Source organism: Heterodontus francisci, chromosome 13, assembly GCF_036365525.1.
Source record: "Heterodontus francisci isolate sHetFra1 chromosome 13, sHetFra1.hap1, whole genome shotgun sequence".
NCBI lineage: Eukaryota > Metazoa > Chordata > Chondrichthyes > Heterodontiformes > Heterodontidae > Heterodontus > Heterodontus francisci.
In genome coordinates this window covers 57,873,232-57,895,439 of record NC_090383.1, presented here as the reverse complement: position 1 = coordinate 57,895,439, position 22,208 = coordinate 57,873,232, and the positions used below count along the sequence as shown (strand labels likewise).

General features: G+C 45.7%; 1 protein-coding gene across 5 annotated transcripts in view; it reads left to right on the top strand.

Moving 5' to 3' along the window:
- The first annotated feature begins 18,033 nt into the window (after positions 1-18,033).
- The window catches only part of sanbr (SANT and BTB domain regulator of CSR), a 168,989-nt gene continuing 164,814 nt past the window's right edge, over positions 18,034-22,208 (top strand). For all 5 annotated transcript variants that reach the window (XM_068045808.1, XM_068045805.1, XM_068045807.1 and 2 more), the window contains exon 1: positions 18,034-18,424. The gene's annotated coding sequence lies outside the window, so the exon portion shown is untranslated. The remainder of the gene's footprint in view (positions 18,425-22,208) is intronic.

Sequence of the window (22,208 nt, the reverse complement as noted above, 5' to 3'; positions counted from 1 at the left end):
TTGTGGAGATGTCAACAATGTAGGACCTAAACTCCAATCCCCCATGTGTTGCCGGACCAGGAACCAATGTAGGTCCGCAAGCACTGGGGTGATCGGTGAACGGGACTTGGTGTGAGTTAGGATACAGGCAGCAGAGTTTTGCTCAAGTTTATGTGGAATGGAAGATGGGAAGCCAGCCAGGTGAGGATTGGAATAGTCAAGTCTAGAGATGATGAGGGCACGGTTGAGGTTTCAGCAGTAGATGAGCTGAGATAGAGCCAGATTTCGGCAACGTTATGGAGGTGGAAATAGGTGGTCTTGGTAATGGAGTGGATATGTGGTCAGAAGCTCAACTTGTGATCAAATACAACGCCAATGTTATATATGTTCTGGTTCAGCCAGAGACAGTTGCCAGGGAGAGGGCCGGAGCAGTGGCTAGGGAACAAAGTTTGTGGCAGGGACTGAAGACAAAGGTTTGGTCTTTCCAATACTTATTTGGAGGAAATTTCTGCTAATCCAGGACTGGATGTCAGACAAGCAGTATGACAATTTAGCGACACTGGAGGGATTGCGAGGGGTGGATGCTGAGGAAGAACTGGGTGTCTTCTGTGTACATGTGGGACCCGAGGTTGTGTTTTTGGATCTTGTCATCTTGGCAGCTTTTAGATGAGAAATAGAAGGGGGCCAAGGATAGATCCTTGGCGGAACTCCAGAGCTAATGGTGTGGGCATGGAAAGAGAAGCTATTGCAGGTGATTTTCTGTCCAAGAGTGGATAGGTAAGAATGGAACCAGGCAAGGGCAGTCCCATCAAACTGGACAGGGGAGAGACGTTGAAGGAGGATGGTGTTGCAGACAGGTCGAGAAGGATAAGGGTTCGTTTACCATGGTTACAGTTGCATAGGACATCATTTGTGACTTTGATAACGACTGTTTCAAAACTGTGGCAGTATCAGAAACCTGGTTGGAGGGATTCAAACATGGCGTTGCAGGAAAGATCGGCACAGATTTGGGAAGCAACAAAGCGTTCAAGGTTTTTGGAGAGGGAAAGATGATAAGTTGGAAGGACAGAGGGGCCAAGGGTGGATATTTTGAGAGGGGTGATGACAGCAAATTTGAAGGGGAGAGAGACAGTATCTGAGAAGAGGGAACTGTTAACTGTATCATCCAATGTGGATCCAGGAAGAGATGTTCGGTAGTCAGCGGTTTGATGGGGATAGGGTCGAGGAAGCAAGGAATAGATCCCATGGACAAGGTGAGCTCAGAGAGGGCATAAGAATCGAAACTAGAAAAAAGATGTTCAGAGCTCTGGCAGGGGGAAACCTTGGGTGAAGTTTGGCAGGTGGACTTGGATAAGGGAGGGAAGCAGAAGATGCAGATAAATGGATAGTCTCAATCTTGGTACCAAAGAAATCCATGAGCCCCTCATACTTGTTGGAGGCGATTGTGCAGAAGGCAGGGGAGAGGGCTTTAAGAAAGCGGTTGATAGCACAGAAGAGAAGCCATGGGTTATCTTTGCATTCTAGGATGATCCTGGAATAGTGAGCAGTTTTGACAGAGAAGAGCAGGACCCGATAGTGCTTTTTGTGGTCAGCCAGATCTGGCGATGAATGGCTAAACCAGTTGTCTGCCATAACTGTTCAAGTCTGTGTCCCTTGGACTTAAGGGAGCAGGGTTAAATTGGTACTGGAGAACAACCAGAGTGAGAGACAGTAATGATTTTAATGGAGTCAAGGATATCAAAGATGGAGGTGAGGGTGTGATTAAGCAGATCAGTAGCTGCAGAAATATTGTGCTGAATAGCAGGCAAAAGGCTAGACAGTTGAGAATTTGGAAGTGCAGTTGTAAGTGACTTGAGTGAGAGTTTTTCCAGGGGTGAACACAGAAGGAAGTGGGGTTGAGAAGGGAAGGGGGATTCGGGTGGAGAGTGATACAAGGGAAGTGATGAGATATGACCTTATTTGTGATTGACACAAAGGGAATAGGGAGGCCCTGTGAGATGGCAAGGTCAAGGGGGTGGCTGTGAACATAGGATGGAGAGTTTATGTGGAAAGAGAGATTAAGGGAGTATAAGAGGGTTGCGAACTGAGAGGAGATAGGGCATGGTAAGTTGAGATGTTGGTTGAAATCACCAAGGGTGAGAAGGTGCTCAGTGCAGAGGCGGAGAGAGGAAAGCAGTGAAGATACCTCAGTGAGAAACTTGGCATGGTATTGGATGGGCAGTAGAGACTGAGGATCTTAGATAAGGGGTGGAACAAAATGAAATGTTCTAAGGAGGATAAGGTGCCAAAGGAATATGGGAACAAACCAAGGTGTGCTTTGGTGATAACAGTCACACCACCACCATGGTGATTTGGGCGGGGAAAGTGGTAGAAGGTTTAGCCATGAGAGAGGCTTCATTAAGGGGGACAGTGTCATCACCCATTGACAAGGTTTCTGTCAAGGCCATGATGTCAATGCAATCATCTACAATAAGCTCATGGATGGCAAGCAAATGGACATTCTGGTGGGGGCTGGGGAGATGGGTGGTGATAGGTGATCTGCTAGTAGAGTCAGCATTGGGAGAGGTGAGTGAGATGGGAAGGAAATTGACAAGATTAGCCCTGAGTGGGTGCACTGGACAGGAAAGTAGAATGAGTCAGTTGGGCTTGCTGCTCATAAGAATGCAGTGATAAGTGCCTTGATGGGTCCTTCGGAGGATGCCAAGACAGGCACAGAGGCTTATCTCAGAGAGAGTGAGTAGGAAGGCTGAAGAACGCTCAAAGGTTGGGGTAGGGTTTTGGGAGGGGAGGGTACCCAAAAGGGAAGGAATGAAAAGTAGCATAACAACAGGAGAGAGGAGCATAGGAGGGATAAAGAGAAAAAAAAGGGGAATAGAAGTGATGGGCTTGAGTCCAGAGAGGCAGCCAAAATGTTCACACAAATGGACACAACTCAAGTTATATAGGTATGGTTGCATACCAAGAGTAGGATAGATATGTAATGGTATTAAGTGGGGAACAGAGAGGACACAATAAGTGGAAGTCTAGAGTTAAAGTCAAAAGTCCTGTGGTGGAATAAACTTGATGTAGGTAGGATGGAGTCAGCTTGGAGCATTGGCGAACTGAGTTCAGAGGGGAGAGCGAGTGAGTGCCGAAGCTATTTTAAGGGTAGAGTCTCGGAGGATGTATTGCTGCAGCTGTTTCCATGGGAATGAAGGGCAAAAAGGTGTGCAGAATCAACTGCAGTTCAGAGAAGTGGTGGCAAAGTTAGAGGTCACCATAAGATCCAGAGGCAGTGGAGAAAATGGACAATAGAAACATAGAAAATAGGAGCAGGAGTAGGCCATTCGGCCCTTCGAACCTGCTCCGCCATTCATTATGATCAAGGCTGATCATTCAACTCAGTAACTTGTTCCCGCTTTCGCCCCATACCCTTTGATCCCTTTAGACCCTAGAGCTATATCTAACTCCTTCTTGAAAACATACAATGTTTTGGCCTCAACTGCTTTCTGTGGTAGCGAATTCCACAGGCTCACCACTCTCTGCGTGAAGAGATTTCTCCGCGTCTCAGTTCTGAAAGGTTTACCCCATATCCTTAGACTACGACCCCTGGTTCTGGACTCCCCCACCATCGGGAACATCCTTCCTGCATCTACCCTGTCAAGTACTGTTAGAATTTTGTAGATTTCTATGAGATTCCCCCTCACTCTTCTGAACTCCAGCGAATATAATCCTAACCGACTCAATCTCTCCTCATATGTCAGTCCCACCATCCCAGGAATCAGTCTGGTAAACCTTCGCTGCACTCCCTCGAAAGCAAGAACATCCTTCCTCAGATAAGGAGACCAAAACTGCACACAATATTCCAGGCGTGGCCTCACCAAGGCCCTGTATAATTGCAGCAAGACATCCCTGCTTCTGTACTCAAATCCTCTCGCTATGAAGGCCAAAATACCATTTGCCATTTTTACTGCCTGTTGCACCTGCATGCTTACCTTTAGCGACTGGTGTACGAGAACACCCAGGTCTCGCTGCATATTCCCCCCTCTCAGTTTATAGCCATTCAAATAATAATCTGCCTTCCTGTTTTTGCTACCAAAGTGGATAACTTCACATTTATCCACATTATACTGCATCTGCCATGCATTAGCCCACTCACTCAACTTGTCCAAATCACCCTGAAGCCTCTCTGCATCCTCCTCACAATTCACCCTCCCACCCAGTTTTGTGTCATCTGAAGATTTGGAGATATTACATTTAGTTCCTTCATCTAAATCATTAATGTATATTGTGAATAGCTGGGGTCCTAGCACCAATCCCTGCAGTACCCCACTAGTCACTGCCTGCCATTCAGAAAAAGACCCATTTATCCCTACTCTTTGTTTCCTGTCCGCCAACCAATTTTCTATCCATTGCAATACACTACCCCCCATCCCATGCGCTTTAATTTTACATGCTAATCTCTTATGTGGGACTCAATGGCCCAGCAGAGCACATTTCTGGCCAAAACCCAGACTGTAGCTGAAGATGAAAAACTTCACAAATGTTCACACTATAGCAATTGAATTCTGTGTCAATCAATGCCATATTTTATTCAAAACTCGAGGTGTTTTGATGTTCAATGATGCAATAGTCATATGTTGTTTCCAAATTCAACACCAAATGGTGACCTGTGTGATAGATTACTTTTGTGATTAGCAACATCTTTTCAGCACCACCATAACAGCAGAAGAAATAGGAGCTGGAGTTGGCCATTTGGCCCTTTGAGCCTGCTCTGCTATTCAACAAGATCATGGCTGATCTTCGACTTCAACTCCACCTTCCTGCACAATCTCCATATCCCTTAATACCCAAAAATCTATCGACCTCTGTCTTGAATACACTCAATGATTGAGGGATGGAGTTGAGGACATTCAAGTCGAAGACAGATCTCAGTTGAGGAGTTCTTCGAAAGGTTCCCTCCACCGAGCAATGACTGCCTCCCTGTCCTTGATGAGTCCTCTTCCATGCTTGGCTCTCAGCAGGCAGGGCCCTTGAGTTCCTGGGTCATAGATCGCCTTGACAGCGCTGAAGAAACCATGCATGTCGTTGGTGTTGTTACGGCTACACAGTAAGATGTGGGTGGTTCCGACTGTTCAACTCCACACCTGACCGCAGCAAGTGTGTTTTGTTATTAGGGTTTAACCCCTTGGTGTTTTATTTGTCAAATAAACAGACAGCAACAGGTTTTCTTGTAGGTTTAAAAACAGAAAATCAATTGTTTCTTGATCAATACACCTTATCCCAAAATTGTCACAACTGCATCCACTCTCACATTCGCCCACGCCCACACACACACACACACACACAAGAGACAGATAGAGAAGGAAAAAAGGGAAAAGAGGAGAGTAAATTTCAGGAGTGGTCACAGTAAACCTGTTGAATTCTCTTGGAAATCAAGTTCTCATTGGTTGCAGGCCTGAGTGATTGTAGATTTCTCTCTTGGTTGAAAGTTCAGTTGAAGTCAGTGGATCACTTCTAGTTCATTGCTGTATAAAGTGTAGATGCAGAATTCTACAGTAGGACAAGTGCCTTCTGGTTTGCTGGAAATCAACTTCTGGATGCTGCTTTGCTTCTCTCTCTCTGGGGGTGTCTCTCTCTAGGCTGCTTATTTTAAGGTAAAGCTGCTGGTAGGAGACACTTTGGTCTCTTCTCCATTGTGATCACACATTGGCCCAGGACTCAGCTACGTCACACCTTCTTTGTTTCAGATGAAGACATTCAATTCTGGAATGTTTTAGGAGGGGTGCCATTAACAACTCTTAGCTTTGAAGATTTTCCTTTGTGCCTGTTAGACAGTTTGAATATACAAAGGCCAAGCCATTTTTTCTTCAGTAGCCATTTTGGAGCATTGTTCACTTTTTAAAAGAAGGGTTTATTTTTAAAAGACAAAGGCCAGAATTTTATGTCAGGGCAGAGTCCCGGCCCACCGGCCAAAAAGTCAGGGCTGAGTCCGCCTCTGCTGGGCCTGGAAGCCACGCCGTGATTTTACATGGCCCTTAAATCGCCTCAGCTGGACATCCGCCTCTTTGAGGCAGGAGGTCCCGCTTCAAAGAGCTGCCGGCCAATCAGCGGGCCGGCTATACTTCAGTCCCAGCAGTGGCCACTGGGAGCGATGGCCACTGCTGGGACTGCACCCAGCTAGAGCAGCAGCAATGGAAGAGGCCTCATCAGGGGCAATCAGCCGGGCCCTGGTGGGCGGGAGTGGGAGGGTCTGTTGTGGGGGGATGGGGAGCATGTGCTGCAGTGGGGATGGCTTGTGCTGTGGGCGGGGGCCCTCCACGGGGAACAGGTTTTACTGAGCGGCCTCCTGAGGTGCTGAGCCGCCCGTCTGCTCCTGGTAATATACCAGCAGCGGTGGGAGGAGGCCCGTAAGTGGCAGTTAATTGGCCATTTAAGGGCCTTAATTGACCTGAGGCAGGTGGGCTATTTGTCACCTCCCCCACAGCTCATAAAATTGCAGCGGGGCGGGAAAGTGACGGGAATGGCACCACCACCCTCCCCCCCACCGCCTCCCACTCAATTTTACACCCCCCCCCACCCCTACCATCTCCAGCCTACTCCCGCGAGAGGCGTAAAATTCCAGCCAACGTCCGTTTTTATAACTCTTCAGATTTTGTTCATAATTTTTGCATCATCGCACTTCTTGTGTGCATGACAGTGTCCACATGTTGCTGCATCTCTCATGCTCTTCCTACCCACTATTTGTTTTTAATGTCCCGGGGTTTATGTTGCATCGCTCCAACCCTCAACACCCTGTCCAGCTCAGTCTCAGTGCTATCTGAGTCCGGAGTGAGGTCACAAAGCCATTCACCAGCTGAAGAACAATAAGGCATCCGGAGCAGACGAAATCCCTGCCGAAATCCTTAAACATGGTGGCGATACACTCCTGGCACGACCTCATATCCCTCATCTAGACTGAGAAGTGCTTGCCGGGGAACTTGAGGATCGTGACTGTATTCAAGAAGGGAGATTGCAGCAACTACAGAGGAATCACCCTGCTGTCTGCCACAGGAAAGATCATTGCAATGATCCTCTTCAATCACCTCCTCCCAGTGGCTGAAGAAGTCCTTCCGGAGTTGCAATGCAGTTTTTGCCCATCGAGAGGCACCACAGACGTGATCTTCACTACGTGGCAAATCCAAAAAAATGCAGGAAACAACACCAACCTCTGTACATATCCTTTATCAACCTCACAAAAGCCTTTGACTCTGTCAACTGCGAAGGCTTATGGAGCATCCTGCTCAAATTTGGTTGCCCTCAGAGGTTTGTCCTCCCTACTCCACAATGACATGCAAGCCTTGATCCTCACCAACAGAACTACCACCGACCCTATGTCAGTCAAGACCAGGGTCAAGCAAAGCTGTGTCATCGCACCAACACTCTTCTCCATTTTCCTTGCTCCAGCAAACTACCCGCAGGTGTGGAGAGAATCTACAGAACAGATGGGAAACTGTTGAACTTACGCCGCCTTCAATTCAAAACGGAAGTCAATCCAACCTCGTGTTGTCGAGCTTCAGTATGTAGTGATGCTTGCATGTGCGTTCACTCTGAAACTGAGCTCCAGATCATTGTTGGCTCCTTCTCCAAAGCATGTGAGAAAATGGGTCTTTCACTAAACATTCGGAAAATGACGGTCCTCTTCCAACCAGCTCCCACAGCACAACATCTACCCATATTAATCAAGATCTATGGTGAGATCCTGGAAAATGTGGACCATTTTCCATATCTTGGCTGCCTCCTCTCGGCAAAGGCAGACATAGAACGACGAGGTTCATTATCGTCTCCAATGTGCCAGCTCAACCTTCGGCTGATTGAGGAAGAGGTTATTTGAGGATCAGGATCTCAACCCCAAGACTAAGATTGTGGTTTACCAGGCAGCAGTGATCCCTGCGCTTCAATATGCTTCGGAGGCTTGTACAACCTACAGCAGGCACCTCAAAGCACTGGAGAGCTACCACCAGAGATGCCTTCACAAGATCCTCCAAATCTGGTGGCAAGAAAGGTGGTCCAATAGCAAACTCCTCATCCAAGCCAACCTGCCCAGCATCGGGGCTCTAATCACTCAAAAGCAGCTCTGCTGGGTGCAACTTATCGTCCGCATACCTGACACCAGATTCCCGAAGCAGTTGTTCTACTCAGAACCTGATCGCAGCAGGAGACTCCCAGGAGGACAAAGGAAATGCTTTAGGTATGTCCTCAAAACATCCCTGAAGAAATCAAACATCCCTGTCAACTGTAGGAGTCCCTGGCTCAGGACCATCCTAGGTGGAGAAAGCTCATTCAGGAAGGCATTGTACATGTTGAGAGACTTTATTGGGAACATACGGGGGTGAAGTCGAAACAGGAAGGAGCGCACAAACATTCAAAGTATTTATCTACCTGATCCTTCAAGCACCACCTGCCCCCCATGCAGCAGAGTCTGCGGACCATGCAGTGGACTTATTAGCCATCTCAGAACCAATTGAGCCCGAGTAGAAACAAGTCATCCTCGATCCCAAGAGACTGCCTAAGAAGAGCCTCAACGACTAAGCATCCACAGCTTTCTGATAGAGAACTATCAAGATTCTCAACCTTTGAGTGAAGAAATTTCTCCTCATCTTAATAATGAATAGCTGACTCCTTATTCTGGGATTGTGAATCCGTGTTCTGGATTCCCCAGCCAGGGGTAACATTTTCTCAGCATCTACCCTGTCAAGCCCCTTAAGAATTTTATATTTCAATTCGATCACCTCTCATTCTTCTAAACTCCAGGGAATATAGGCCTAGTCTGCTCAAACTCTTCTCATAGGACAATCCCCACATCCCAGGAACCAGTCTAGCAAACCTTTGTTGCCTCCCTCTAGGACAAGTGTGTTCTTCCTTAGGTAAGGAGACCAAAACTGCACAGTGGGCAGAATTTTGTGCGCTGTTTGAAGTAGGAATGGTGGCGGGGGGATGGAGAATCATGTTGGAAGCATCCTCCCGGAAATCCAACGTCATGATGTCAGCTGTGGGAAAGCAACAAGGTGGCATTGCCACCCCAACGCAATGGGAATCTATTTTATATTGCTGAGCAGTTGATTAGAATGCCCCGATGCTGGGCATATTGGAATTTGCATCTAATTCATCTCGATTTAATGATGGGCTTGTGAGTTAATGGATGGCGGGCAGCATCGTGTGCCTTCGGGTTCACGACCATTAAAAGCTGATGGCACCAAGGCAAGAGGCTTCGGCGTCGCGATGGGGAGACAGCCATGAACAGTGCAGCATACGGGAAGTTGGGGGTGCTGAGGCCATTGTTGGATGACGGTGCTACGCACTCTGCGGGGGGGTCTGGTCCAGGGTCTCTGCAAGGGGTGTTGGGGTCTCGAGGTGTCTGCAAGCGGAGTCCTTCGTTTTGCGTGGCTTTATCGGGTGACCAAACTGTTGGTTGAGATTTGTGGTTGCCCATACTGCTGGATGAGAGGGATGGCCATTAGCAAGGCTAAGCACTGAGGGCCGTCAGGGAGTCTACAGTGAGAAGTTGCAAAAGTTCAGCTGCCAAAGTAGGGTTGTCTCTGCATCCACAACCCTCTAGGGCCTACTGGGCTCCTGGCATGGGTTTCATGCAACCTGTATTTTTGGACCTCCATGGCATGATGCGGCACGTCCGACAGATGGAGGGCCAAGAGGCAGCTGCGCTTGCCTGTTTAGCTCCTTGGTGCGAGCAGCAGCAGCCAGCCATGCCACGAAGGGCCCACCTGCACCAGAGAGTGTACCAGACTTGAATCAGCTACCTCCAAATGTCAGAGTGGCCTTGCTAGAGAAGACTACACCTCTCCAGGGAGGCCGTCACCAACTTCTGCATCCTGTGGCTGTATGAGTTGCGACCTATGTGATGTGGGGGTGGGGGTGGGGGTAACCCTATGCCAGTGGCCCTGAAGAGTTATGCGTCTGAATCATTCCAAGGATCCATTGTGGGATGTTACAGGTAGAAGCCCACCGTTGCATTAAGGAGGTGACCAATGCCCTGTCCAAGAGGGCCAGCGACTATGTGTGCTACCGGACCGACCCTGACAGTCAGGCAGAGAGGGCCATTGGATTTAGGGCCATTGCTAGATTTCCCCAGGTACAAGATGCTATAGATTGCACACATGTAGCCATCAAGGCTCCCACGGACCAGTCAGCCGCCTTCATCAACAGGAAGGGCTTTCATTCAATCAAAGTTCAACTGGTCTGCGACCACCAAAAGCATTTCCTACATTTGTGTGCCAGCTTCCCGGGAAGCAGACACGATGCCTACATACTTCGACAGTCCCAGCTGCCACAGATTTTCAGGCCCTCTGCTTGCCTTCAGGGATGGATTCTCGGGGACAAGGGCTACCTTTTGAACACTTGGCTGCTCAGGCCTGTGAGGAACCGTTGCAATGCAGTGGAGGAGAGGTACAATACTTGCCATGGCTCCACCCAAGCGATCATTGAGCAGGCCATTGGGCTGCTGAAGATGAGATTCCTTGCCTAGATCGATCGGGTGAAGCCCTGCCGTATGGGCCTGCGAGGGTATCACATATCGTTGTGGTACTCTACACAATCCAGCAATGCAGAGCGGGGAGGCCTTGCATGATGATGAGATGCCTGAATTACACTCCTCCACCCATGAGGAGGATACGGAGGAGGGAGATGAGCAAACATCACTGGATGTTGAAGACCTTACACTGGAGGCCAGGCAGATTGAACAATGTGCCAAGGAGACAAGAGACAACCTCATAAATACCTGCTTCCAGCCACCATGATGTTCACTCACAGAAAATCCAATAAAGGCTCACCTCAATGCATGTACTCTGACGCCTCCTTTCCCTTTTCGTTCCGTGACTAGTGCCCAGCTGAAACACGCTGGTGCCCATGGGAGATCATATTCAATGAGGGATGTGCTTACATTGTCAATCCTCTAAGGGTGAAGTCAGCAGCTTACAATTAAAGCATGACAATGAATGTTAATGAACAAAAGAACTTTGTATGAAGCATCACATCTCAGATATCAAACACTCGTGAACCCCCAAGTGTGTTTAGGTGCTTTGATTTTCTTTTCTTGCGAGTGCTTCTTTGAGGTGCGAACCCATCGCTAGCAGCTGGGTTGGAAGCAGGCTACTGATCATGCTGCCCCTTGGCCTGTGATGATTTTAGTGGCTGTCCTCTGGCTGCCTGAGGCCTGGAAGGCCCCGGCTGCCTGAGGGTTTCCTGCACAGGTGACTTGACATGGCCACTCCTGGCTTCCGCAGAGCTTCTTGGTCACCAGCACAGCAGTTCAACAGCAGAAGGACTCCAGGCAGGGGGGCAGCAGCACATCAGTTCAGCAACAGCAAAACTTCATCAAAAGCAAGCTGCAGCAAAGTCATTAAATGAAGCAGCATTTTAACCAGGACTGGCAGCGCTTTAAAGATGGTACCAGCAACTGCGTTGTCTTCGCTGATGATGCCATTGCCCCCTCGCCACCCGCCCCTGGCACATGTTTGGCCGGAGCCTGCACCGCCATTATGATAATTGGCCACCCACCGCGTGATCATGGTTGGCTGATGGCACACGTGACGAGCGGCAAATGCGCCCAGCTCCGGGTCTGCCACCAGAAACTGCGACGGGTTCACTAAACTCTGCCCAGTACTCCAGGTTTGGCCTCACCAATGCACTGTATAATTATACCAGTCACTTAAGTCTCTTTGGGTCCCATACTACACATTTATCCACTGAGTCATAGTTGACTGAATCATATTTCCCAGTATTTTTAATCAGGTGCCAACTATTATTATATCTGTCAAATATGTACATTTATTTTTATTTCTGAATATATGTGTCACCGTTAGTTCAAAGGTAGCACTTTCACCCCTGGGTCAGAAGGTTTTGAGTTCAAGCCCCACTTGAGACTTGTGCACATAATCAATCCAGGCTAACATTTGGGTGCAATGTTTTAAGGGAGTGCTTGTCAGATTTTCTTTGCTACTTTCCCTTACAATTACAGCAGAAACTATATTTAAAGATAATTTTATAAAAAAAGACTTGCATTTATATAGTGCTTTTCATAACCACCGGACATCTCAAAACACTTTACAGCCAATGAAGTACTTTTGAAGTGTAGACACTGTTGTAATGCAGAAAATGTGGTAGGCTGTGTGCGTACAGCAAATTCCCACAAACAGCAATATGATCATGACCAGATAATCTGTTTTTGTGATATTGATTGAGGGATAAATATTGGCCAGGACACTGGGGATAACTCCACTGCTCTTCTTTGAAATAGTGTCATGGAATCTTTTACATCCACCTGAGTAGGAAGATGGGCCTCAGTTTCACGTCTCATCCAAAAGACGGTACCTCGGACAGTGCAGCACTCCCTCAGTACTGCACTGGAGTGTTAGCCTTGATTTTTGTGCTCAAGCCCTGGAGTGGGATTTCATCCGTAATCTTGTGACTTGTATAATATAAAATGCTAGAGATATTCAACAGGTCTGACAACATTTGTGGAGAGAGAAACAGTGTTAATGTTTCAGGTCAATAACCTTTCATCAGAACTGGGAAAAGTTAGAAATGTAATAGGTTTTAAGTAGGTCAAATTGGGGTGGGTGGAAAAAGAACAAAAAGGAAGATCTCTGATAGGGCGGAAGACAGGAGACATTAAATGATAAAAAATTTGGTGGAGCAGAGCCAACGGGGGTAATAATGGGACAAGAAACAAAAGATGTGTCCTCGGGAGGTGTGAAGGGCAGAATAATGAACAGCTGCCATCCGATAGCAAAAACAAGAGAAAAACAATATTAAGGCCGAAACATGCAAAAAAAAGGAAACAAACTGGGGGGGCAAAGATTACCATCTGAAATTATCAAACTCCAGAAGGCTGTAAAGTGCCTAATCAAAAGATGAGATGCTGTCCTGCCCCTCGAGCTTGCGTTGAGCTTCAGTGGAACACTGCAGTAGGCTAAGGACAGAGACGTGAGCATGCGAGCAAGGTGCAGAATTAAAATGGCAGGCTACTGGAAGCTCAGGTCAAAAGTACTTCATTGGCTGTAAGGTGCTTTGGGATATCCCGACGTTGTGAGATGGCTACTGAGATGAAAAACAAGTTCTTTCTTTATGTACATCAAAAAGGATACCTGATATGAAAGAAAGCTTTGCATTTATATAGTGCCTTGCAGGACCACAGAACGTCCCAAAGCACTTTACAGCTAATTAAGTACTTTTGAAGTGTAGTCACTGTTGTAATGGGAAATACAGCAGCCAATTTGCGCACAGCAAGATCCTACAAAGAGCAAAGTGATAATGAACAAATAATCTGTTTTGTGTTGATAAAGGGATAACTATTGGCCAGGACACCAGGGCTAACTCCTGTTCTTCTTCAAAATATGCCATGTGATATTTCATGTCCATCTGAGAGGGCAGAGGGCGCCTCAGTTTAACGTGTCAACCAAAAGACAGCACCTTTACAGTGCAGCACTCCCTCAGTGCTACACTGGAGTGTCAGATTTGATTTTTGTGCTCCAACTCCTGGAGTGGGACTTAAATCTCTGACTCAGAGGCGAGTGTGCTACCAACTAAAATAAAATAAATAAAAATAAAAAAAACTAAGCCACAGTTGACACCTTAATATCCTGTATACCAATTATGGATGGGTTTGATTCAACAACCAAAATTTTGCTGAGATGATAGAAGTCCCACAGAATCACAAATTGTTACAGCACAGAAGGAGGCCACTCGGTCCCTCATGTCTCCAAAAGAGCAGTTCACCTACTGCCACTTCCTGGCCTTCTCCCCATAGCCCTGCACATTCTTTCTTTTCAGATAACAATCCAATTAATCCCCTCTTCAATGCCTCAATTGAACCTGCCTCCACCACACTCTCAGGCAGTACATTCCAGATCCTAACCACTCGCTGTGTGAAAATATTTTTCATGTCGCTATTGCTTCTTTTGCCAATTACCTTAAATCTGTGCCCTCTGGTTCCAACAACGGGAACAGTTTTGCCCTATCTACCCTAACCAGACCCCTCAAAATTTTGAATACCTCTATCAAATCTCCTCTCAACCTTCTCTTCTCCAAAGAAAACAGTCCCAACTTCTCCAATCTCTCTACCTAACTGAAGTTCCTCATCCCTAAAACCATTCTCGTGAACCTTTTCTGCACTCTTTCCAATAACTCCACATCTTTCCTAAAGTGTGGCGCCCAGAACTGGACACAATACTCCAGTTGAGGCCGAACCAGTGTTCTATACAAGTTTAACATAACTTCCTTGCTTTTGAACTCTATGCCCCTATGAATGAAGCCTATTAACTGTGCTCTCAAACTGTGCTGCCACCTTCAATGATTTATGCATATATGCACCCCCTTTAAAATTGCATCCTTTATTTTCTATTGTCTCTCTCTCTGCATTCTTCCTACCAAAATCACTTCACACTTTTCAGCATTAAATTTCATCTGCCATCTGTCCGCCCATTCCACCAACCTGTCTATGTCCTTTTGAAGTTCTACACTATCCTCCTCACAGTTCACAATGTTTCCAAGTTTTGTATCATCCTCAAATTTTGAAATTGAAGTTGAAATTCAAATTGAAATTTGAAACCAAGGTCTGTGTCATTAATATGTATCAGGAAGAGCAAGGGTCCTAAAACCAACCCTTGGGGAACTTCACCATAAACCTTCCTCCAGTCCGAAAAACATCCATTAACCACTATTCTTTGTTTCCTGTCATTCAGCCAATTTTGTATCCATATTGCTACTGTCCCTTTTATTCCATGAGCTATAACTTTGCTCAGAAGTCTGCTGCATGGCACTTTATCAAATGCTTTTTGGAACTCCATGTGCACCACATCAACAGAATTATCCTGATCAACCTTCTTTGTTACCTCATCAAAAAACTCCAGCAAGTTAATTAAACGCAATTTTCCCTTCACAAATCCGTGCTGACTTTCCCTTATTAACCTGCATTTGTCCTTTTAATTTTGTCCTGAATTATCGTTTCTAGAAGCTTCCCCACCACCAAGGTTAAACTGACTGGCCTTAGTTGCTGGGCTAATCTTTACACTCTTTTTTGAACAAGGGTGTAACATTTGCAATTCTCCAGTTTTCTGGCACCACCTCTGAATCTAAGGAAGACTGGAAATAATGGCCAGTGCCTCCAAAGTTTCCACTCTCACTTCCCTCAGCATCCTTGGATATGTCTCATCTGGTCCTGGTGCCTTATCAACAGTAAGTACAGCTAGCATCTAATTCCTTCTCCTTATCAATTTCAAACCCATCAAGTCTCTGAATTACCTCCTCTTTCATCATGACCTGCACAGCATCTTCTTCCTTGGTAAAGACAGATGCAAAGTATTCATTTAATTCCTCAGCCATGTCCTCTGCCTCCTTTTTGATCCCTAATCAGCCCCATTCCTCCTTTCACCACCCCTTTACTATTAATAAGCCTATAGAAGACTTTTGGATTCCCTTTTATATTAGCTGCCAGTCTCCTTTCATACTCTTTCTTTGCTTCTCTCATTTGCTTTTGCACCTCCCCTCTGAACCTTCCACCACCAGGGCCAAAAGTGGGAGGCGACCCCACATCGGCAGGACCCAAGACTGCATTTTGCCAGTGGCAGTCAATGAATTGGTGGCCATCAGAGAACCAGCAGCTCAGTAGCACCACCACTAGCAGTGGCCATTGCTGAGGTTGCAGCTGCAGGATGAGGGCACCTCAATGACTGGGTGCCCTTAAAGGGGTAAGTGAGGTTGTGGGTAACCGGGGCCTAGCAGACAGGCCCAGTCAATTGGGGTGGGGATCACTGAGGACCGTTGGCACCGCTGCTACAGGGGTGCATTGCCACCAGGAGGGGGCCTCCGTGGCCATGGAGTGCCCCTAAATGAGGCTTCCCCGGAGTCTGCTGGGAGGCTGCCAGGTTGCACTGGGTGCTCTCCCCATGTGGTGGCAGGCCCTCCCGACAAGGGCAAAATGCCCATGAAAGCAGGAAGTGGCCCTTAAGTAGCCCCCTATGGCTTAATTAGCCTCCCAGCAGGCAGCCGATCTGTAAGCTTTCCTGCTACTGGCAAAATGGCATAGCGGCAGGAAAACGTTGGGCACCCCGCCAACACCTTCCTATGCCATTTTGCCAGCCTTCCCGTCTCCCAGCCCATCCCAAAGGGCTGGTAAAATTCAGCCTAAAGTTTTGTTTCACTGACTAATCAGTGTTAAGTTGTTATTGTGTTTTGCTGTACAACTACAAATCCAAACTACAAGATTTTCTCTAAGTTTTTAACGCAATTAACTTGACTATAGTAGAAAGTTAAAAAAATCTCTTTAGAGATAGAAAAATAAGTTCTTCCATTGCCTTCTTCCAAATGATAAATATTGTCATGGATTTTTTTTTTATTCTTTCATGGGATGTGTCATTGGCAAGGCCAACCTTTATTGTCCATCCCTAATTGCCCTTGAGAAGGTGGTGGTGAGCCATCTTCTTGAACTGCTGCAGTCCATGTGGGGTAGATACACCCACAGTGCTATGAGGAAGGGATTTCCAGGATTTTGACCCAGCGACAGTGAAGGAACGCCGATATAGTTCCAAATCAGGATGCTGTGTCACTTGGAGGGGAACTTGCAGGTGGTGGTATTCCCATGCGTCTGCTGCCCTTGTCCTTCTAGGTGGTAAAGGTGGCAGGTTTGGAAGGTGCTGTCCAAGAAGCCTTGGCAAGTTGTTGCAGTGCATCTTGTAGATGGTGCATACTGTTGCCACTTTGCGCCGGTGATGGAGGTAGTGAATGTTGAAGGTTGTGGATGGGTTGCCGATCAAGTGGGATACCTTGTCCTGATGAATACGAGCTTCTTCAGAGTCGTTGCAGCTTCATGCATCCAGGCAAGTGGGCTGTATTCCATTACACTCCTGACTTGTGCCTTGTGGTGGACAGACTTTGGGGACTCAGGAAATGAGTTACTTGCCATAGAATTTCCAACATCTGACCTACTCTTGTAGCCACAGTATTTATATGGCTGCTCCAGTTAAGTTTCTGGTCAATGGTAACCTCCAGGATGTTGATGGTGGGGGATTCAGCGATGGTCATGCCATTGAATGTCAGAGGGAGGCAGTTAGATTCTCTCTCGTTGGAGACGCTCATTGTCTGATACTTGCGTGGCGCAAATGGTACTTGCCCCAATCTACATTTTCACCAAATTAATCTTGTTTTCAGCACAAGTGCAACACCAGATATGAGTGTGCAACCCACATATGAATGATGTTGAGGCAACATTGCCACAACTCCCTCACTCCGTGCAGACGGGTGTGCGCAGGCGCGTGCGGAGACGCTCTGTCCGCCCGCCACTGCGAACTTGTTTCGGACAAAATATGAAGCAGATAAAGTGTAAAAAAAAAGGGTGAGATCGAAGCGGCGCGGTTTTAATATCATTAACGATATTAGATTATACTTACAGTGTGACAACTATAAGTTATAAGAATCTGATAATACAAAATCGAAAAAGCGCATAATGGAAATTAGAAATAAAGACATAATATGCTGGAAATGCACAATGTTTGAAAGGGGTTTTAACATTAGGAGTGGCCATTGATAACGATACGGCACTGAACGGGTCCTTTGATATTTCGGTTGAGAGCCACCTTCAAACTGAGATAAGACATCCCCCGAAGGCTTACCTGTTTTCTCTCTGATTGACTATCTTTATTTTTGAAAATTTTCTGCAAATGTTTTATTTTACCTGGAACGCAAATTGTTCCCCCTTAAATAGGACAACTAATTGCTGTTCCTGTATAATCCCGGTTTATTCCCGCAGCGAGATCCTCTCGCACACGAACAACATCCCGGTTGCCTGGTTACGCGGACGCCGGCCTTGCTGCACTGCGGCTCGGTCTGAGGGCGGGACCGCCAACCGCCCGCGCGCCTGGGCCGGACCGGAACCCCGCCCACTCTACGTCACTCCCTCTCGTGCCGTTCCCTGCGCTGGCAGCGTGAATCAGCCCGTTGATTGGTTGTTAAGGATGTCAACCACTGGAAAATGTGGTCCACCCATCCTCGCTCTTGAGCTTGTTGTGATTTATGGTTGTTGGATTTACTGTGCGTTAATGGCTGGAACTGGGCAGTAGCTCGAGGCAGATGTGGTTCTTTTAAAAAAGATATTATTTTAGAGGAGCGCAGTGTGGTGGCGATCTGTAACCGGCATATTCACTGTAGTACCAACGGAGAAACGGCTACTTTAAGTCACTGTCGTCGAGGTGAAGGGATGATGTCTCCTGTTCAAATACTGGCTATACTGAGCAACTAGTTTTGAGTGAATTAGGATTCACAACTAATTGTCCAAATCCACATTACCACCCTTCCGCTCGAAGTAAGGAATCCTAGTAAGACAGTAGCAATCCAGACGTTTGATTTAAATCTTACTGGCAATGTCGGCGCTCCTTTGAGGACCAGCCAGTCGAATGTCCCAGCTCTAGTTTATCGGGTTAGTGCAAATATATCAGTAGCATTTTAATGCTTTTATAGCCCATGTATTTGTAGAACTCATATTTGTATATATCTAAGTTGTGCAGCTTGTGTATTTTTACCTTAATGCGCATTTATTGTAAAAGACACGAGTTTAAAATAGGACCATAAATATGCGTGTGGTCCTCGAATGAGTGAAAATACAATTTCGGGTTTCTGGAATTCGACTAAAACTATTTTTATTGCCTTAGGCTCCATTTACAACAAAATTACAATCTAATGTTTAAATGCGTGGAAACTACTTATAATAATGTGTGAAAGTACACTGAAAATATATTTTATTTGTTCTGGCGATGTGCCTGGCATTTATAGCCCATTCCTAATTCTCTCTTCTATTTCTCGACTTCCCGCCCGATGGAGTGGCTTACCAGGCCACGTCAAAGGGCAATGAAGAGTCAAACATATTAATGTGGGTTTGGAGTTATGTATAGGCCAGACCAGATAAGGATAGTAGTTGTTTCCCCATAAAGGACAGCAGTGAGCCAGTTGGACTTTTATGAGGATCTGGCAGCTTCTTGGTCACATTTACTGAGAGCTTTTTATTTCCAGATTTTTAAACTCTGTTCAACTTTGTAAAAGGTCACGGTGGGATATTAACTTGTGTTCTCTAGATTATTAGTTCAGGCTTCTGGATTACTAGTCCAGTGATGTTAGTATGCTGAAATTTAGAATCCTAACATTTTAACCAATACTTAGAAATTTAGAAAATGTAATAAGCTATTATAGGCTTATAATTCAACACATTTTTAATGTTATAAATGTGAAGACTAAATTGCATTTGTCATGTGTCTGCCCATTTCACCAGTCTATACCCTCCAGAAGTCTGCTGCTATCATTTACATTTGTCAAGTTTTGTAGCATCCACAAACTTGGAAATTGTACTTCTTCTACCCAAGTTCAGGTCATTTATGCATAACAAGAAAAATAGTGGTCCTAGTAATGACTTCTGGAGGACCCCATGCATACTTCCAGTCAGGAAAAAAAATCCATTGTCTACTTCTGTCTGCCTCCTGTTCTCTAACCAATTGCATGCCCAAGTTATCACTGTCCCATTCACACCACATGCTTCTATTTTCTGAATAGGTCTGTTATAGAATCTTAGAATGGTTACAAATGGGAGGCCATTTAGTCCGTCATGTCTTTGCCAGTTACAAATGGGAGTCCATTTAGTCTGTCATATCTTTGCCAGTTCTCTGCAAGAGTAACTCAGCTAGTCCCACTCCCCTGCTCTTTCCCCATAGCCCTGCCAATTTTTTTCTCTGCAGATAATCATCTAATTCTCTTTTGAACCTGCATCTACCACAATCTCCGGCACTGCATTCCAGATCCTAACCGCTCGCTGTGTAAAAAGGATTTTTCTCATGTTGCCTTAGTTTCATTTGATCATTTTAAATCGGTGTCCCATGGTTATTGGCCCTTCTGGCAATGGGAGCAGTTTCTCCCTATCTACTCTGTCCAGATCCCTCATGATTTTGAACACATCGATCAAATCTCCCCTCAATCTTCTCCAAGGAGAACAGCCCCAGCATCTCCAAGCTATCCATGTAGCTGAAGTTCCTTATCTCTGGAACCATTCTCATAAATCTTTTGTGCACCCTCTCTAATGCCTTCACATCCTTCCTAAAGGGTGGTGCCCAGAATTGGACACACTACTCCAGTTGAGGCTGAACTTGTGTTTTATCAAGGTTCATCATAATTTCCTGTCTTTTGTACTCTATGCCTCTACTTATAAAGTCCAGGATTCTGTAAGCCTTATTAACCACTTTCTCAATCTGCCCTGCCACCTTCATACACCCCCAGGTCCCTCTGCTCCTGCACCCTCTTTAGAGTTGTATCCATTATTTTATATTGCCTTTCCTCATTCTTCCTGCCAAAATGAATCACTTCACACTTCTGTGCATTATGTTTCATCTGCCACTTGTTCGCCTATTCCACCAGCTTATCTATGTCCTCGTGAGGCTTAATACTACCTTCTCTCAGTTCACAATACTTCCAAGTTTTCACTTGTCTGCAAATTTTAAAATTGCGCCCTGCACACCCAAGTCTAGGTCATTAAAGAGAGAAAATTCCTAATAATACACCAACAGTCAAGACTAGATATTACAAGGATCACAAAAAGACAAAACTAAAGGCTCTGTATCTGAATGCACGTAGCAATCATAACAAAGTAGACGAATTGATTGGGCACATTGAAGTAAATAAATATGTTCTGATAGCCATTATGGAGATATGGCTGCAGAATTACAAGGATTGGGTCCTGAATATTGAGGGGTATATGACCTTCAAGAAGAATAGGAAGCTAAGGGTAAAGGTGGAGGGGTAGCGCTGTTAATCAAGGATGGCATTGGTGCAATAGTTACAGATGACCTTGGTTCAGGATGTCAGGATGTAGAATCGGTTTGGGTGGAGATGAGGAATAGTAGGGGAAAGAAGTCACGAGTGGGAGTGGTCTACAGGCCCACGAAGAGTAACCATAATGTAGGACGCAGTATACACGATGAAATTGAGCGTTTGTGATAAAGGGACGGCAATAATCATGGGTGATTCTAATCTAGATATAAACTGGAAAAATCAGATTGGAAAAAGTAGCCTGAATGAGGAGTTCATAGAATGTTTTTGAGATTGGTTCCAGAACATGCTGCTCTAGGAAACTATCAGAGAGCAGTTTATATTAAACTTGGTATTGTGTAATGTGACAGGATTAATTAATGACCTCAGAGTAAAGGCACCTCTAGATAGCAGCGACCACAATATGATTGAATTTTACATCCAGTTTGTTAAAGAGAGAATAGGGAGTCTAAGTCCAGTATTTTAAACTTTAATAAGGGCAACTATGTGGGCAGGAAAGCTGAGCTAGCTGAAGTGAACTGGGTTACTAGGCTCGGAGATAGATCACTAGAGAAGCAGTGGCAGACATGCAAGGGGATATTTCCGAATAAGTATATTCTGACTTTAAAGAAAAATTCGAAGGGGAGAACCCACCATTTGTGGTTAACTAAAGGAGTTAAGAAAAGCATCTAACTTAAGGAAAAGGCGTATAATTGTGCAAATATGAGTAGCAGGTCAAATGATTGCTCAGAATATAAAGAACGGCAGATAATGACTATAAGGTTAATCAGGTGAAAGAAATTCGAGTATGAGAGGAAGCTAGCTAGAAATGTAAAAACGGATAGCAAGGGTTTCTTCAGGTATTTTAAAAAGAAAAAAGTAAAATGAGTGTTAGTCCCCTAGAGACTGAGAATAGGGAGTTTATAGTAGACAATGGGGAAATGGCAGATGAATTGAACAAATATTTTGCTTCTGTCTTCACTATAGAGGATACAAAAACATTTCAGTAATAGCTGTAAGTCAGGAGGTGGAAGGAAGAAAGGAACGGTGAAATTACAATCACCAGGGAAGCGATACTGAGCAAACTGATGGAGCTGCGGGCTGTCGAGTCCCCGGGTCTTGATGGGCTTTATCCTAGGATCTTAAAAGAGGTGGCTAATGAGGTAGTAGATGTGTTGCTGTTAATTTTTCAAAATTTGCTAGATTCTGGAAATGTTCCATCAGACGGGAAAATAGCAAATATAACCCCTCTATTCAAGAAAGGGGGTGGGGGGGGGGGGTGCGGGGTGGTGGTGGTGTTGAGACAGAAAACAGGTAACTATAGGCCAGTTCGCTTGACATCTGTCATGGGGAAGGTGTTAGAATTGATCATTAAGGAGGTTATAGCTGGGCACTTAGAAAAATTCGAGGTAATC